General features: G+C 33.0%; 1 long non-coding RNA gene across 1 annotated transcript; it reads right to left on the bottom strand.

Annotated features, from left to right (window-relative positions):
• Nucleotides 1–13,862: 13,862 nt before the first annotated feature.
• Nucleotides 13,863–15,556, bottom strand: LOC127557845 (uncharacterized). The gene is made up of 3 exons (XR_007952644.1): nucleotides 15,401–15,556; nucleotides 14,508–14,573; nucleotides 13,863–14,186 (listed from the first exon to the last, which is right to left on the bottom strand). It is a non-coding gene; the product is annotated as an uncharacterized LOC127557845 (long non-coding RNA).
• Nucleotides 15,557–18,021: the final 2,465 nt, after the last annotated feature.

Below are 18,021 nucleotides of genomic sequence, written 5' to 3'. Positions count from 1 at the left end.
CTCGCTACTCTCATGTTTAGTATATATATACCCACAAATGTGTTGCTATTGAAAAGCATGTATTTTGTATATACATTATTACATATACACATACACACATATAATATATATAGCATATTGTATGTATGTGTGTGTGTGTGTGTGTGTATAATATACATATATATACACAATACATAGCTTTATGGACCATAGACCTTATTTGTACATGCTCAATCTAGTAGAACTGTTCTCTCTAGATTCTCTATAGATTCTGTGGTAAGGCATAGCATTGATCACTGGCCTTGGAGACAAGAAGACCTGAATTCAAATCTAGCCTCCAACATTTTCTAGTTGTGTGATCTGGGACAAATCATTTAAACTCTGTTTGTCTCAGTTTCTTCACCTGTAAAATGGTCTAATAATGGAATCTATTTCTCAAAGTCATTGTGAGGCTCAAATAAGACAATGTTTGTAAAAAGCACTTAATATAGTATCTGTTACATAACAGGCACCATATAATACTTATTCCTTTCCCTTCTTTTCCTTTCATTGTGGTATCATTTTGCTTCCTCATTGCTCATACCATCACATTATAGTCCAAATTTGGTAGATCCATTGTCATTAAGGGAAAAGTAAGTTTGTCATGGAAATGTGGGGCATGGTAGATAATAAATTAATTAAATTTAATGAAATAAAATTAATTAATATTAATTAAATTAAATAAATATTAGGAAATAAATAAATGAAAGGCACACATATGCACATGCATTGTGCATGTGCTTGTTTGCACATGCCCATTAATAGACATATAGTTATGACTATACATGTGTAATGCATATATGTAATATATATACTTATATACTATTCTATACCAACAAATTAAATATGTGGGCAATATACATTGCATGTAAACACAAGTGTAACTATGCTCATATATAATGTACATAAGTATCCATTATGTGAATTACATTGCATAAATGTATATATATGAATATATGTACCAAAATTGTTTTTTCAGAAACATTTTGCAAATTTAAATTGAATACTGCATATGCAGTTTCTATTACTGTATTGTTATTAGGTAGAAGAGAAGCATTATAAATTTATAGCAAGCCATTAATTGCTTTTATTAGCATTTCATTAAAATTGGTTATCAAGAGTTAAAACAAATGAAGCTATTTGGAGTTAGCTTTTTCTGTTTTGTTTTGGGGGTGGAGAGAAGGTGTCAAAATCTTATTGAGTTTTTCTTTCATATATTGGACTCCTAAGTCTTAATATGCACTCCCAATCATTTTGTCACTTACCCAAAAAGCATGTAAAATGAGTAAATTACCATTCTGTGAAAAATTAATATTGCTTTTGTTCACTCCATATAGAAGTACAAATGAGAAAAAAAATATGATACAGTTGCTTTCTTACTTAAATATGACATTTTTCTCGCTTAAAATACCATTATTTTTAAGCATGCTATAGGAAATATAATTTGGAAAAGTTAAAAGTACATTTCTTCATGTAATCTTTTGCTTTGTTGAGTCATTTTTCAGTCATATTTGACTCTTCATGACCCCATTTTTTAAGCACTATTCACTACATTATCTTAGACTAAAAGAAAAAAAAAACTATACTGTCACAGAATATTCAACTGAACTTAAAAAGACATATCTCATACAGAATATGTAGAAATGCTGGCAATTTCTATATTGTTGCTTTACTTATCATAGCATCTTATGATCATAGTTCTAGTGGTGGAAGGGATCTAAGAACCTATGTAATCCAATTCTTTCACTTTATACAAGAGGAAATTGAGTCTAATAGAGATTATTTAACTTGATGAAGGACATACAATTAAGAAATATCAGAGATGGAATCTGAACTCAAATGTTCTGACTCTATACCCTTTATTGCTGTTGCTGTTTTGTCTTACCATATACTACCTTCATTATCTGACTTCTTTGTCTTCCTCTCCCTTCCCAACAATGGAGAATTTTCTTAGTATTGTCTGAACTGTTTTGTCCATCATTATTTCCAAAATGTGAATTAAATCTTTGATTATTACTGTACCGTGAAATTATTGAAATTGAAATTGATTATTACTGTACCATGATTATGTGTTATATTATTTAACCATGAAAGCATATATATGTTCCTGATGCATTTCTTTCAAAAGATAAAATACTTCAATTTATGAGGCTATTTTTAGCCATATGAAAAGATGCTCCAAGTCATTATTAATCAGAAAAATGAAAATTAAGACAACTCTGAGATAACACTACACATCTATCAGATTGGCTAGAATGACAGGGGAAGATAATGTGGAATGTTGGAGGGGATGGAGGGAAACTGGGACACTGATACATTGTTGGTGGAATTGTGAATACATCCAGCCATTCTGGAGAGCAATTTGGAACTATGCTCAAAAAGAGCATATCCTTTGTGCATATCCTTTGATCCAGCAGTGTTATTACTGGGCTTATATCTCAAAGAGATTTTAAAGAAGGGAAAGGGGCCTATATGTGCAAAAATGTTTGTGGCAGCCTTCTTTGTAGTGGCCATTAACTGGAAACTGAGTGGATGCCCATCAATTGGAGAATGGCTGAATAAATTGTGATATATGAATATTATGGAATATTATTGCTTGGTAAGAAATGACCAACAGGATGATTTCAGAAAGACCTGGAGAGACTTACATGAACTGATGCTGAGTGAAATGAGTAGGACCAGGAGATCATTATATACTTCAGCAACAATACTATATGATGATCAATTCTGATCAATGTGGCCATCTTCAACAATGAGATGAACCAAATCAATTCCAATAGAGCAGTAATGAACTGAACCAGCTACACCCAGCAAAAGAACTCTGGGAGATGATTATGAACCACTACATAGAATTCCCAATCCCTCTATTTTTGTCCACCTGCATTTTTTATTTCCTTCACAAGCTAATTGTACACTATTTCAAAGTCTGATTCTTTTTTGTACAGCAAAATAACTGTTTGGGTATGTATACATATATTGCATTTAATTTATACTTTAACATATTTAACATGTATTGGTCAATCTGCCATCTGGGGAAGGGGTGGGGGGAAGGAGGGGAAAAGTCAGAACAAAACGTTTTGCAATTGTCAATGCTGAAAAATTACTCATGCATATATCTTATAAATAAAAAGCTATAATAATAATAAAAATACTTCAGTTTAGCCTATCCCTTATCTTTTGTAATCTCAGTGCTATGGGGATAGATGGGTGGCTCAGTTGATAGAAGACCACTGAATGAGAGAGATTAATTTTTCTAAAGTCAAATCTGGCTTCAGACACTTACTGATAAGTAGGCAAGTCATTTAACTATGTTTTCCTCCATTTCCTCAGTTGTAAAATGATATGGAGAAGGTAATGGCAAACCACTTTAGTATCTTTGCCAAAAAAATCCTAAATGGGATCACAAAGAATCTGATATGACTGAAAAACCACTCAACAACAAGCATAGTAGAGAAAGTCAAAAGGCCTGAGTTTGAGTCCTAAATCCATTCCTCACTGGACTTGTGAACATATTTCTTCTTATGTAAAGTGGGAAAAATAATATTCATACCATAATAGATATAAGCATTTTGTAAACTGAAGAGTGCTTGCTATATTTTCTAACTTTCAATGGCTCTGGTATTTTCATTAAGGTGGGCACCCCATTTAATAGTGGTACAGATTCTCACCCAATCCACCTTTCTTGTCCTGTTTAGTTTTTCTCTCTGTCATCCTATATATTTTCCACAAAGATTCTATTTAAGTCAGTCAACAAGCATTTATTAAATGATTACTATGGTCCAGGACCTAATCCTTACTAATCTCTTGGGATTCAAAGAAAATAAAAAAATAAGCAAATAGAAATAATAAATATGTCAGTGACTTTTTATCAAGAAGTTCACATTCTATTGGAGGAGAAAACATACAAATAGTTATGTCAGTATGCCACAGCCTATTCTTTCCTCTCATATGTCTTTCCATTGCCTTTTAAATAACCTGCAATTTAAACTCTTTGAAGACTATGGTATTTCATGTTTTGTAGTTGTAAGGTATAATGACTTGTTTAAGGCCTTTTTTTTCAATAATGAAAAGGGTAGGAAGGATTTTTCCTTCTAAGGGAAGAAATTATATATTTATTCTCAAGAAATATACAGCATTGCTGAAATTATAGATGAATGTCTTGATAGAAAAAAATGAACTTTGTTTTAACATAAGCTGATAAAATAGGTGTATGAAGAACAGCTTTTGAATAATGGGCAGTTGTTGGAAGAAAATATTCTATGGTATGGATCTGAAGACTTGGATTTCAGTGTAGAGTGGTTTCATTTCTGTGGGAACAGTTTAACATTATATAGAAGCAGAAAAAGACCTCTTATTATTCAAAATGAAAAAAAATGCAAGTGTGAGGGAATAGTTTCAAGAGCATCAAAGAAAAAGATTATCTTGTTGGAGATTTCAGAGGTCAGGAATGATGGACACTACCACAAATTTGTATCTGCTTGTTTTATGACTGATGAGGACAGTAAAAATCAAAAAATGAGAATTCACATTTGGAGAGTGAAATATAATTGGGAAAAGACTGTCAATCTTATAGGAAAAACAGGAGAATTTGTGATTTTTAGAGTAAAATGTGAGTCATTGAAATCAGCAAGCTTTCATTTAAGCTGTTGAACTATATCTAGTATAGGGAGAAAGTAGTGGGAAAAGGGCTAGAAAAGAGAGGAGCAGTAGAAGAGAGCCAAGAGGAAATAAAGGCACAGCAGGGAGGGTAAAAAACAGCTCAGTTGGAACTGTGACTCTTAGAGGGAGTCAGCTGGAGGAAGACTTCCATTGAATGATTCCTGATTGATTGAAAGGAACTTATGTCATTGGCAAAGAGTGCCAGTAGCATTACAACTGAGATCTGGAAAAGGGAAAAGGAGCATACAACATTGATCTCCATTCTGATTGAACAGACTAACATCCATATTGAGTGAATTTTATGTTCTTGTTCATATAACTAAGAGGTAGCCATTTTGATAAGCTTAGCAGCAACTTGGCTAAAAGATAACATTCACATTAAGAGGTAATACTTTCTAAATGTCCTTTTAAAAGGATGGTTAATTCAAAGAACTTCTAAAACTTATGTTCAAGTAAAGAAGAGGATTTCCTCAGCCAGAGAGTGGTAAGGATAAACAGTTAAGAAGTGAGCAGAGAAATAGTTTCCTGTGGTGCAGAGATGTTCCTGAATAGACCAATAACATTAAAGCTTGCAGTCTGGAGTTGTTAGTTCTTAAATTTATGAGTTTTCCTCTCTTGTGTGTTGTGTGTTTTGTTTTCCTTATGTACCCAGTTGAAGCATTGATGGAGGAGTGTGATCAAGGTTTATACAGTGAATTCAACTAACTTGGTTTAGATAAAGACTTTCATTCCCATTTTGAGATGCTTTATGCATTTGTTATTCATTCATATCCAATTCTTCTTAATCCCGTGGAGTATACTGTTTGTGGGGTTTTTCCTCGGCAAAGATAATGAAGTAGTCTGCCATTTCCTTCTCCCAGGGACACACAACTGGTATGTATTGAAGCCAGATTTGAACTGAAGTCTTCCTGATTCCAGCCCAATGATCTATCCATTAAGCAACCTATGCCCTTGTTTTGCACATGCTAAATACCTAATAAATGATTTTTCTTTCATTTATTCATTTTATGGAAGACAAAATAAAGTTCATAAAATTTAAACAAATTACCTCAGGTAAGTTGTATTTTTATATGGACAAGGACATTTAATCCTCAAGTTTCATCATTTAAAACTTTTCTTCCTACATTTTCATAAACCTATAAAGTCTTAGGGAAGAACTGTGGCGATGGACTGGATTTTTTTTTTTTTTAATTCAGGGATATAGATACACCTTATGTTATTATAGTGCCCTCCTTGTATAAACCATTCATTGATTTCAAATCCAGTAGTTTCATAATTATAATTATGCCTGGAATATCTAAATTGTTGCTACTTATGTTCAGTAATTGAAATAAGGTTCCTTTGAGTTGGAGTTTTAAAATGAGGCAGAGATAATCAATTTCTCCTACTCATTTCAATTCCTACATTTGCCAGCAAATGCATCTCCAAATGGGTGATTATGTGGTAACCTAGCAACACTGAGAGAGAGAGAGAGAGAGAGAGAGAGAGAGAGAGAGAGAGAGAGAGCGAGCGAGCTTGGAAATGCAAAAGGAATGGTCTGATAGAAATGGAGATGGTACAGGCCTCCAGATCTGTATCAAAATTTGTGGTGAGGGTATGGCAGTTCCTCAGATTGAGGTAGGATAATATATATCAAGATGGCTTCCTAGCTTTCCCTTTTTGTATAGGAAAAGTTCCATTTCTTACTGGTATTAGAGCGTTTTTTTCCTCTTTGGAGGAAATTCCAAAATGTTGAGTAATGGGAGGCAAGATGTTATATGCTATATGTGTGTGTGTGTGTGTGTGTGTGTGTGTGTGTGTGTGTGTGTGTGTTTTAATTCCTTGAGTACAATAACTGTTTAAAAGGAATTAGCATGGAATTGGAATATATCCTGGTTTATACAAATTTAACTAAAAAGGAAAGTCTGTCCTGTCATTTTTATTTTTAAGTCTTATCATTTTCATTTTTATAACATCTCTCATTTTATAACATCATCATTCTCTTTACTCATACTAAGCTGGTAGAGGCCTTCATCCACTCATACTTGCAATAGTGTTCCATTTATTCTTTTGTCTTGAATCTCACCCTGCTCCACCAAAATGCCAAAGCAAATGTCTTAAATTGCACAAGTCTGACCATATCACATCTCTATTCACTAACCTCCAATGGCTACCTACTACTTCCAGGATCAAAAATAAAATCATCTGCTTAACACAAAAAGTTCTTTAAACCTGATCCTTAACTACTTTTCCAGTCTTCTTGCTTTCTGCAACCTTTATGTTATTCTATAATAGAAGACACTAGCCTTCTGCACAAGATTCTCCATCTCCTGATTGTCCTTTTTCATAGGTTTTCCTCCATACCTGAATCATCTACCATCTAAACTGCACTAACTTCCCTGGCTTCCTTCAAGACTGTTCAAATCCAATCTTTTGTAGGAGGGTTTCATAATCTTCCAATCACCCTTAGTTCATTTTCTCTGAAATGACCTTCCATTAACACTATATGAATTTCAAATACACTCCCCGCCCATTTTATCTCTGACATTCAATTGTAAAATCTTTGAGGTCAAGTACTTTGTTTTGTGTCTTTCTTTGTATTAGCATTTGGTAGAGTGTCTGACACATAAGAAACACTTTAAAAATATTTGTTGATTGATCAGACTGACCAGACAGTCTTATCTATGAAGGTAGGTGCTGTGGGACTATGTGATCCCATATGGATGCATATTTCTGAAATAATTGTTAGGAAAAGAAAGGGAAACATTTCCAGCTAGTTTGCAGGTGAAACAAATGAAAGAAGAATTAAAACTTATAGGATAAGACGAACTGCTATAGGCATGAATCTTCCCAGATAGTTCTCTTTCTTAAATTCTCTGGCAAATGCCAGGAGAATAGCTTTAAGCTGTTCTCTCAAAATAAGAATCACAAGTTTTGGGATTGGTACTTTTGCCTTTTTCCCTCAGGAAGGAAATTAAATGTGAAATACTAATTCAGATTCCATAGGGGAGAAAGAATAAAATTACAAAGCAGAAAGAAGAAAAAGACCTAATTTGTGAACATAAATGTGAGTATACGTGCAATCATAGCTATAACATTTTATTAGTTGATTTTATTACATTCCAATAATAAGGAAGAATAATACCTTCAGATACAAAATCTAAAGAAGCAAACATATCCTTTTATTTATAATAACAAAAAAATAGAGATAATAAGAGACAAAATATTATGAAAAGTTTTGCAACAGTTTAAGTTTTATTGACCTGCAACAATCTCCCTGGTGCTAAAAAATAAAACATATTCAACATTCATACAGTTTTAGGTATATAGCAATTTATAAGAAAGAAAAAAAATAAAGATTTTTTTTTAAGTTCCTGATTTCATCTTTCAGAATAGTTAAGAAGAGTTCCTTTTAAATTCATATATTTCAGTTGATAATTATTTTATTTCTAAATTTAACAATAAAACAATAACATTTATATAGCACTTAATAATATGCCAGGTACTATGTTAAGTGTTTTTTTAATTATTATGATTTTTAATAATTATGATTTAATTATTTAATTATTATGGTATTTGAATGACACCAACCCTGGCAGGTAGGTACTTTATTATTCCCATTTTACATAAGAGGAAACTGAAATTAAGTGATTTGACCAGGATCATACAACTAGTAAGTATCTGAGAACTGATTTAATCTCAAGTATTCATGACTCCAATCGTAGCATTCGATCCACTGCACCACCAATGTGAAAGTATTTTTTTTTTTTAGCAAGCATCATATGTAATGGAGATAAATTGAAACTATTCCCATTAAGATCAGAAGTAAAACAAGGTTGCCCATTACTATTCAATATTGTATTAGAAATGCTAGCTTTGGCAATAAGAGAAGAAAAAGAGATTAAAGGAATTAGAGTAGGTAACGAGGATACCAAATTATCACTCTTTGCAGATGATATGATGGCATACTTAGAGAACCCTAGAGAATCAACTAAAAAACTATTAGAAACAATCCACAACTTTAGCAAAGTTGAAGGATACAAAAGAAATCCTCATAAATCATCAGCATTCTTATACTTCACTGACAAAATCCAACAGCAAGAAATACAAAGAGAAATTCCATTTAAAATAACTGTCAATAGTATAAAATATTTCTGAATCTATCTGCCAAAGGAAAATAAGGAACTATATAAGCAAAGCTACAAAACATTTTCCACACAAATAAAGTCAGATCTAAGCAACTGGAAAAATACCAAATGCTCATAGGTCTATTTATTTATTTATCTATTTATTTAGGGCTAAACCAATCAAACTCCCAAAAAACTATTTTACTGACCTAGAAAAAATAACAACAAATTCATCTGGAAGAATAAAAGGTCAAGAATTTCAAAGGAATTAATGAAGAGAAAAAGCAAATGAAGGTGACCTAGCTGTACAGATCTAAAACTATATTATAAAGCAGCAGTCATCAAAACCATTTGGTATTGGCTAAGAAATAGAGAAGTTGATCAATGGAATAGATTAGATTCACAGAACAAAATAGTCAATGACTATAACAATCTAGTTTTTAACAAACCCAAAGGCCCCAGATTTGGGATAAGAATTCGTTGCTTGACAAAAACTGCTGGGAAAATTGAAAACTAGTATGGCAGAAAGTAGGCATAGACCCACACCTAACACCATATACCAAGATAAGGTCGAAAGGGGTTCATGATCTAGACATAAAGATTTCTCCTATAAACAAATTAGAAGAACACAGGATACTTTACCTCTCTATATCTGTGGAGGAGGAAGGAATTTGTGACCAAAGAAGAAGTAGATATCATTATTAATCACAAAATAGATAATTTTGATTATATTAAGTTAAAAACTTTTTGTACAAACAAAACTAATGCAGACAAGATTATAAGGGAAGCAATAAACTGGGAAAATATTTTTTACATCCAAAGGATCTGATAAAGGCCTCATTTCTAAAATATATAGAAAATTGACTCTAATTTATAAGAAATCAAGCCATTCTCCAATTGATAAATGGTCAAAGGATATGAATAGACAATTTCCAAATGAAGAAATTGCAACTATTTGTAGCCACATGAAAAGTGCTCCAAATCACTATTAATGAGAGAAATGAAAATTAAGATAAATCTGAGATACCACTACATACATACCTGTTAGATTGGCTAAGATGACAGGGAAAGATAATTACAAATGTTGGAGGGGATATAGGAAAACTGGGACACTGATGCATTGTTGGTGGAATTGTGAATGGATCCAACCATTCTGGAGGATTGGAGAGACCTATATGAACTGAAGCTAAGTGAAATGAGCAGAACCATGAGATTGTTATACATGGCAACAAGATTATACAATGATCAATTCTGACGAATGTGGCTCTTTTCAACATTGAGATTGTTCATTGATTAAGACAGCCATCTACACCCAGAGAGAGAGCTGTGGGAATAGAGTGTGGAACACAACATAGCATTCTCACTCTTTCTATTGTTATTTGCTTGCATTTTGTTTTCTTTCTCAGTGTTATTTTTTCTTCCATCTTGATCTGATTTTTCTTGTACAAAAAGATAACTGTATTAATGTATATACATATATTGGATCTAACATGGATTTCAACATATTTATCATGTATTGGACTACCTGCCAGCTGGGGGGGAGGGGGAGGAGGGGAAAATTGGGAACAAAAGGTCATGCAAGGGTCAATATTGGGGGAAAAAGAGAATTTAAAAAGAAAAGAAAAGAAAAAAGAAACAATCAGCAGGGTAATTTCAGAGAGGCTTGGAGAGACTTACATGAACTGTTGCTAAGTGAAATGAACAGAACCAGGAGATTATTATACACAGCAACAACAAGACTATATGACAATCAATTCTGATGGATATGGCTCTCTTCAACATTGAGATGATTCAAATCAGTTCCACTTGTTCAGTGAAGAGAGCCATCTATACCCAGAGAGAGAACTATCGGTACAGAGTGTGGAACATAACATAGCATTCTCACTCTTTCTGTTTTTATTTGCTTGCATTTTGTTTTCTTTCTCAGTTTTTCTTTTTCTTTCTTCTTGATCTGACTTTTCTTGTGCAGCAAGATAACTGTATAAATATGTATACATATATTGAATTTAACATGTATTTCAACATATTTAACATGTATTGGACTATCTTCCAGCTAGGGGAGGGGATAGGGGGAAGAAGAAGAAAATTTGGAACAAAAGGTTTTGCATGAGTCAATGTTGGAAAAATTACCCATGCATATGCTTTGTAAATAAAAAAGCTTTAATAAGTTTTTAAAAATGAAGAAAATATTTTTTCTTCCTTGGAATCCACTGTCTTAGATGTCTTTTGTGTTCTATAGTATATTTATTTGTGTATGTCTCTTTTCTTCTACTAGATCATAAATGTTGAGGATAGGAGTCCAGTAGGCATATAATGAGCTTTGTATATATTGATGGAAGGATCCAGGTTCAATAGTATGGGATAAAATTGGTGATGTGGGATTAAATATGATGATGTAGGATCAAATTTCCAATATGAAACCAGTGATGTGGGTGTTTAACAGTGTCAAATGCAGCACATAAATCAAAAGGAATGAGGCATGACATTGGTTACCTTAGAGAAGTCAATCTCAGTAAAAAGATAAGGTCAGAAATTTGATTACAAAAGACTGTGAAGTGAGAGGAAGGAATTGGGAGCAGCAAGTGTAGACAGTTTTTTCTAGGAATTTGGTTGAGAGAGGGAAGAGGGATATACATTTATGGCTTGAGGAGAGGGTCTCATGGAAAATTTTAAAGAATAGATGAGATATGCTACACAGAGAAACTAGGAGCTTTAATTTTGAAAAATGTCCTATTACATATCAAAATTACTTTCAAAGAACATGGTTAGCCAATTAAATTAGTATATCAATCCATTTATCTGGGAAAGGTAGTGTAGACTGTATAAATAATGAACTGAGCTGAGAATTAATATTTGCACAAAAACAGCCTGATGAAGTGGCAAAGTTCACAGTGTTTCAGGCCTGGAGTCAGGAAGACTCATCTCAACTGAGATTGACTTCTCATTTCTCTTATTAGGTTTAAGGTAATTCCTTCTATTTTAAGATTATTTAGGTTTAAGGTTACAGAATTCACCTCTTGATCACTATATCACACTTTATTTTAAGCAGTGGGTCATAGATTATACTCCTAATTCTGTTCGGTTACCCTCCAAATGCTTGCTGTTAGTTAAGGACTAGGAAAGAGGGCAAAGTGGAGTATTGATTAATAGGAATCAATTCACTTTTGTTCTAATAATTCAAAAAGTGGGTCAGCACCTCAAATGAGGCCACCACAATAAACATCAAATTGAGAAAGAGTTAAAACTAGGAGAATATATAGTAGATTGTATTTATCTTTGAATCTGATACATGATATGCTGAGCACAAAGTGGTCAGAATTGATGAATGTCCAATTATTAGTGCAGATTTCAATCTAACAATAGATTTTTCAGTTAGAACTGCTGTAAAGGAAAATATCCCTCCAGACACAAGCACTTGAGGAATTATAGTGGCAATGGAAAAGTTCTTTATTTATTTGGTGCATTCAAGAGAGCTTTCTACTTTCTACCTTCTGAGGATAACCTATTTCACTACCATCAAGTAAATCAATAGCCTTCATTTAGATTCTTAATTGGCAATTTAATCTCATTGAATTTATGCAATACACACTGGCTAGAGGGATGATGTAGATTGGCACTGAGCTTTGAAAAAGGTTTTTGAAAATGTTATTTCAACAGAGATTAATTTGGTTAGGGGACTATAAAGTATGAGATAGTCTTCCATTTCTAAAGGCCTTCTAAACCAGTTTAAAATAAATGTTCAAAAAATACATTTAATACTGCATTCAGGCAAGAAAATAATGGAGACAACTGATTAGGAGGCATTTTTCGTATTGTGCCAGCTTTCCTTGTTGCCTTCACTAACCTATCTGTCATATTCACCTTCATCTTTCACTTTCTCATATGATTTGAATCCAAGTAAAACACTTAAATGTGGTTCAGAGACATGCTGAAAGGGGAGGGACACAAGTTGAACCTTTGCTCGTGGTACATTATAAATTTGTTGGTGAATTACTAACATTTTTGTATATCATTTCACCTATTAATGAAGAAAAGTAGTAATGCTTGTGCTATATTTTTCCTGCAAGTTCTAGTTACATCAAGCATGAGGCTCCTTGGCTTTTTGCCCAAGAATCTTGTCAGATCTAGATGGCAGTTTAAGTCCCCAATGCACCATGCAGTCATCTCATGGTACATTCAATATGCTCAGGAAACAGATGGAACATGTTATATGTTATCCAAAGTCAGGACCCTCTCTATTTAAAAAAAAATTGTCCTTGAATGTTATATTTGTAGAGCTCTATGGACATATGGTAAATATTTAATACATTCTGAGTAACTAAAAAGTATGAAGGAAAAATGTGAGAAGAGAATTTAAAGAAACTTGGTGAAGAGAATACAGTAGATGAAAGATTAGACTTGGAATCAAGAAGATCTGGCTTCAAACCCTGTTTCAATACTTTCTTTCAGTGTGATCATAGATAAATTACTTAATCCTTGTGCCTCATTTTCCTCCTCTATAAAAAGGCAAAGAATATGGTTAGATTCAGTGGCCTTCAAAATCATTTAAAGCTTTAAATCTATGACATATGGTATAGAAGTAAGTTCGCAATGGGATGTAGATAGAGAAAAGAAGTGCACTTTAGTATCTGAAGAAGTAGAGAATTTCCAAATGACTCCAAACCTACCTATAATTTTCTTACTTTCATAGTATAGCTGGTATGGTAGTCATTTGCAAATTTGTCCTCTCTCTTACTGGAATGAGTGTCAGTATCATGAGGGCAAGAACTATATCTTACTCATTGCTAAATATTCAAAAGAATTAAGTGGAATGCCTCCCATATGGTAGATGCTCAATTAAAATGTATGATACATAGTAATAGCCTGCACTTATATGGCACTTTGAGATTTGCAAAGTAAGCCACATATGTTATCTCATTTGATGCTCACAACAACGGGATGAAATAGTGATTGTTATTATCTTCATTTTGCATGAAGTCATTTCCACTTATACCTTAGCAAACTTTGGAAGAAGCACAGCTGCACATTTATCCATCCCAAAGGATGGCCCATTTTCTTTCCTCTAGTACCTAAGAAGATCATTGCTCAGGAATGCTAAAAAGACTGGAGTCATGTGGGTAGAGAAGACAGACAGAAGGCCCTGAGTAGTTTTTCAGAGAAACTATGAACCAGCTACTTAAATGTAGTAATACATTTTAAAAAATAAGAGAGAGAGAAAAAAAAAAAAAAAAAAAAAAACATGTTTTTGTCAAATTATGATAGCCATTGAGAAGGATCTTCCCCAAAGACTCCATTTAGATATAACAAGTACCTAGAAAACTTCTCACCTAGTGTGACCCCCACTTCCCAAGCTGTTTCATTTCTTCTAGCCAGGTGCAATTGTACATTGTACACACTGGAGACCTGTGAGTTAAGCAGAATGAGACAGACTATTTTAGTGTAAATTGACTAAATCTAATTAGCTAATTAACATGCATTGCTATTTCTTGTTGAAAGATGAGGGTGTAAAGGATATCAAAAGCTTATTTGCTTTACTTAAATGACCATTCCAGAGCTGCTTATATAAGCAATATTGCCCTCTTTTGAATGATTTACCATCTTTCTGATTGATGAGAAATCATACGTTCCTTCTAGTACATAAAATATGTGAATATGTTGCCCTCTCAATTGCATTCTGACCTTTATTCACAATTATATTAGATAAGGCCTCTTTAATATTCTTACTTCAAGCATCCTGAAGTTCCAGAAATAGTAAGGGATGGATTATTTGCTTCTGTCCAAATCTGGGTACTACACAAAAAAAGAACAATACAAAATTAACAATTAAATCATATCAATTTTCATTCAGTTGTGAGGAAACAGGAAAGAAAGAAAAGCAATGTGCTGTAATAGAGAATTCCGGGTAATCCAAATTTGAATCCTGATTCTGACAATGAAGAACATGGTAATCATGGATAAGTTATTTAATTAAATAGAAACTTTTATTCTCAACATTAAAATGAGTATAATAATATTTATAATGCCTTATAGAGAAAACTGACTGGAACAGTGATTAGAATGCTGGACTTGAAGTCTGAAGATCTAAATTCAAATTCTACCACAGGCACTGGCTATGTGATCCTGTACCCTAGCCTCAATTTTCTCCTTTGTTAATAGAGATGACAATAGCACCTCCTACTCAAGGTTGTTTGAAGATTAAATGGGATAACATATTTAAGTATGTAAAGTGTTTTGCGAGCCTTAACATGTTATAAAACATGGCTATTATCATTTTCATTATTATTAATTTTACAGGGTTGTTATAAGGAAGAGAAAATGAAATCATATATATATATATAAATTGTTTTGTAAATCTTCAGACACTATATAAATCTTATTTATTTTTAAAGAGAAAAATGGGTGAGAATCAAAGTAGTAATAGCCATGTCACTTCAAAATTTGCAAAACACAAATATATATATATATATATATGGATGTATCTTACTTTGGATTGGATTAAACTACCAAAACAACTAAACAATATTAGATAAAATTTGTAGGAAAATCAAAACTTTTCCAAATCCATGATATTTTTCTAATATTCAATATTGAAATAGTTCAATACAAATTGAACTTACATTACATCAACTATTCTTCTGTTCATAATTACTTCTCCTGCTCCTCCTCAATCTCATCCTCTTCTTCCTCTTCCTCTTCTTCTTTCTTTCTTTCTTTCTTTCTTCCTCTTTGTCTTCTCCTTCCTCCTCTTCTTTTTTTCTTTTCTTCTTCTTCCTTCTTTTTTCTTTTCTTCTTTCTTTTTTTTTTTTTTTGAAAGCTGGTTAATTCAGGCCAATTCCAATAGACTTATGATGGAGAGAACCATCTGTATCCAGAGAGAGGACTATAGGGACAGAACGTGGGACAAAAAAATACATAGTATTTTCACCTTTTTGTTGTGTTTGTTTGCTTGCTTGTTTTTTTCTTTCTCATTTTTTCCCTTTTTGATCTAATTTTGTGTGTGTGTGTGTGTGTGTGTGTATGTGTGTGTGTGTGTGTGCAGCATGATAAATGTGAAAGTATGTTTAGAAGCATTGCACATATTTAACCTATATTTTATTATTTGCTGTCTAGGAGAGGGGTAGATGGCTAAGGAGGGAAAAAAATTTGGAACACAAGGTTTTTCAAGGATGAATGCTGAAAACTATTTTGCATGTATTCTGAAAAATAAAATGCTATTATAAAATAAATAAAGAAAACAACAAAAAGAAAGCTAGCTGTTTAAATATTTAGCAACGTATCAATGGGTGTCAATCATACAAGACTGGTCCTGACTCATGCCATGGGAGATTTGATGACTAGTTGACATTCAAACTCTCTGCCTGTGGAAAAAGGAATTTTGAGACATTAGCATTAGTGATACTTTTGCCAGAATGACATTTTTTTTGGTAAGTTTCCTCAGACTTTCTTCATTTATCAGATCAGAGAGGGCATTATATTCCTTACACATTCCTAGGTTCATGGTAACCTATTGACTAGCTTATTTTTTAAGATAATATCTTCTGGAATTTTCATTTTTGTAGGCTTGCATGCCGAGACTGCCCTCTTACTGTTTCAACACAAGGCTATGGGAACTCCAAGAGCTTTAGAGTTAAATAGAAAGTGACCCAGGTTGAGAAGTGAATGACTATTTTAAGTTAAAGAAGAAAATATTGGGTATTACTGCATGATGCTTCCTAAATTTGATTCTTTATCTACCCATTAGCTGACCATTTTAAGGCATTTTTCCAATTCCCCCCATCATTCAATTTAAATCAACAAATATATTAACCACTTGGTATATACAAGGCAAAGATTGAGGTGCAGGGACTGGAGATACAAAGGAAACTTGTAACTCAAGTCCAAAACTCAAGGACCTTACAATATAATGTAAAAAGTAGTGAGATTACTGTGTTACCAAGGTAAGTAAAACACACGTGAAATGTCAGCTATAAGAAACCAGAGCTAGGAAAGTTGCTTTCACTTGTTTGAGAGGATGGGGAACAGGTATCAGGGAAGTTTCTTGGAATTGGCTTTTTATTTGATTTTGGAAAGAATAGTGATGGCATTTTATGGTATATGAATGTTATGGAATATGGAATATGAATTGTTCTATAAGAAATGATCAGGAAGATGATTTTAGAGAGACCTGAAGAGACTTCTATGAACTGATGCAAATTGAAATGAGCAGAACCAGGAGACCATTGTACACAGCAACATCAATATTATATGTCATTCACTTCAGATGAACATGACTCTTTCCAATAATGAGATAAGTGATGTCAATTTCAATGATCTTGTGATGAAAAGAGTCATCTACATCCAAAGAGAGGACTGTGAGAACTGAATGTGGATTACAACATAGCATTCTCACTCTTTTTGTTGTTATTCACTTGCTTTTTGTTTTCTTACTCATTTTCTTTCCTATTTGACCTGAGTTTTCTTGTGCAACAAGAGAATTGTATAAATATGTTTATACATGTTGGAATTCCAACATGTGGAATTAACATATATTTTAACAAATATAGCATATATTGGATTGCTTGCCATCTAGGGAAAGGGATAGGAGGAAGGAGGGCAAAATCTGAAACTCAAGGTTATACAAGGATCAATGTGGAAAAATTAACTCTGCATATGTTTTGAAAATAAAAAAGCTTTTAAAAAAAGAATATTCAAACTTTAAAAGACAAAAATAAATGGAGAAGGGAATATTTAGTTTTTCATATTCAAGTATTATGAAAGGTTAGGAGGGTTGTATTAAAATTCTTTAGGAGAAGAAAAATGTTCTTATTTTATTTTTGTTTTATTTTGTCTTTGTTCCAGACTTGCGATTTCATTCATTTAGATCACTAGGTTCTCAAAAGCTTTTTGATCTCAGGACCCCTTTACCCTAATAAAAATATTGACTCTGCTGTTAAAAGAAAATTCTGGTTCAGGCAAGACCTAGGTCAATTAAAGGCACATTGGGAAATAAGACAAATAGAGTTTATTAACACATCAAGGTACCAAGCAGATGAAGAGCTGCTCAAATTCCAACTGGGAGCTGCTTTTATAGACAAGAGTAAAAAAAATCTATGGTGCAACTAGGTGGCACAGTACATAGAAATCTGGGAAAGTTAAGAAGACTCATCTTCCTGAATTCAAATGTGTTCTCAGACCTTAGTAGCTGTGTTACCCTGAACAAGTCACTTAACCTTGCTTGTCTCAGTTTACTCATCTGTAA

The sequence above is a fragment of the Antechinus flavipes genome, chromosome 3 (assembly GCF_016432865.1).
Source record: "Antechinus flavipes isolate AdamAnt ecotype Samford, QLD, Australia chromosome 3, AdamAnt_v2, whole genome shotgun sequence".
NCBI lineage: Eukaryota > Metazoa > Chordata > Mammalia > Dasyuromorphia > Dasyuridae > Antechinus > Antechinus flavipes.
Note: the sequence above shows the minus strand (reverse complement) of the source record. Positions and strands in the feature narration are given on the sequence as shown.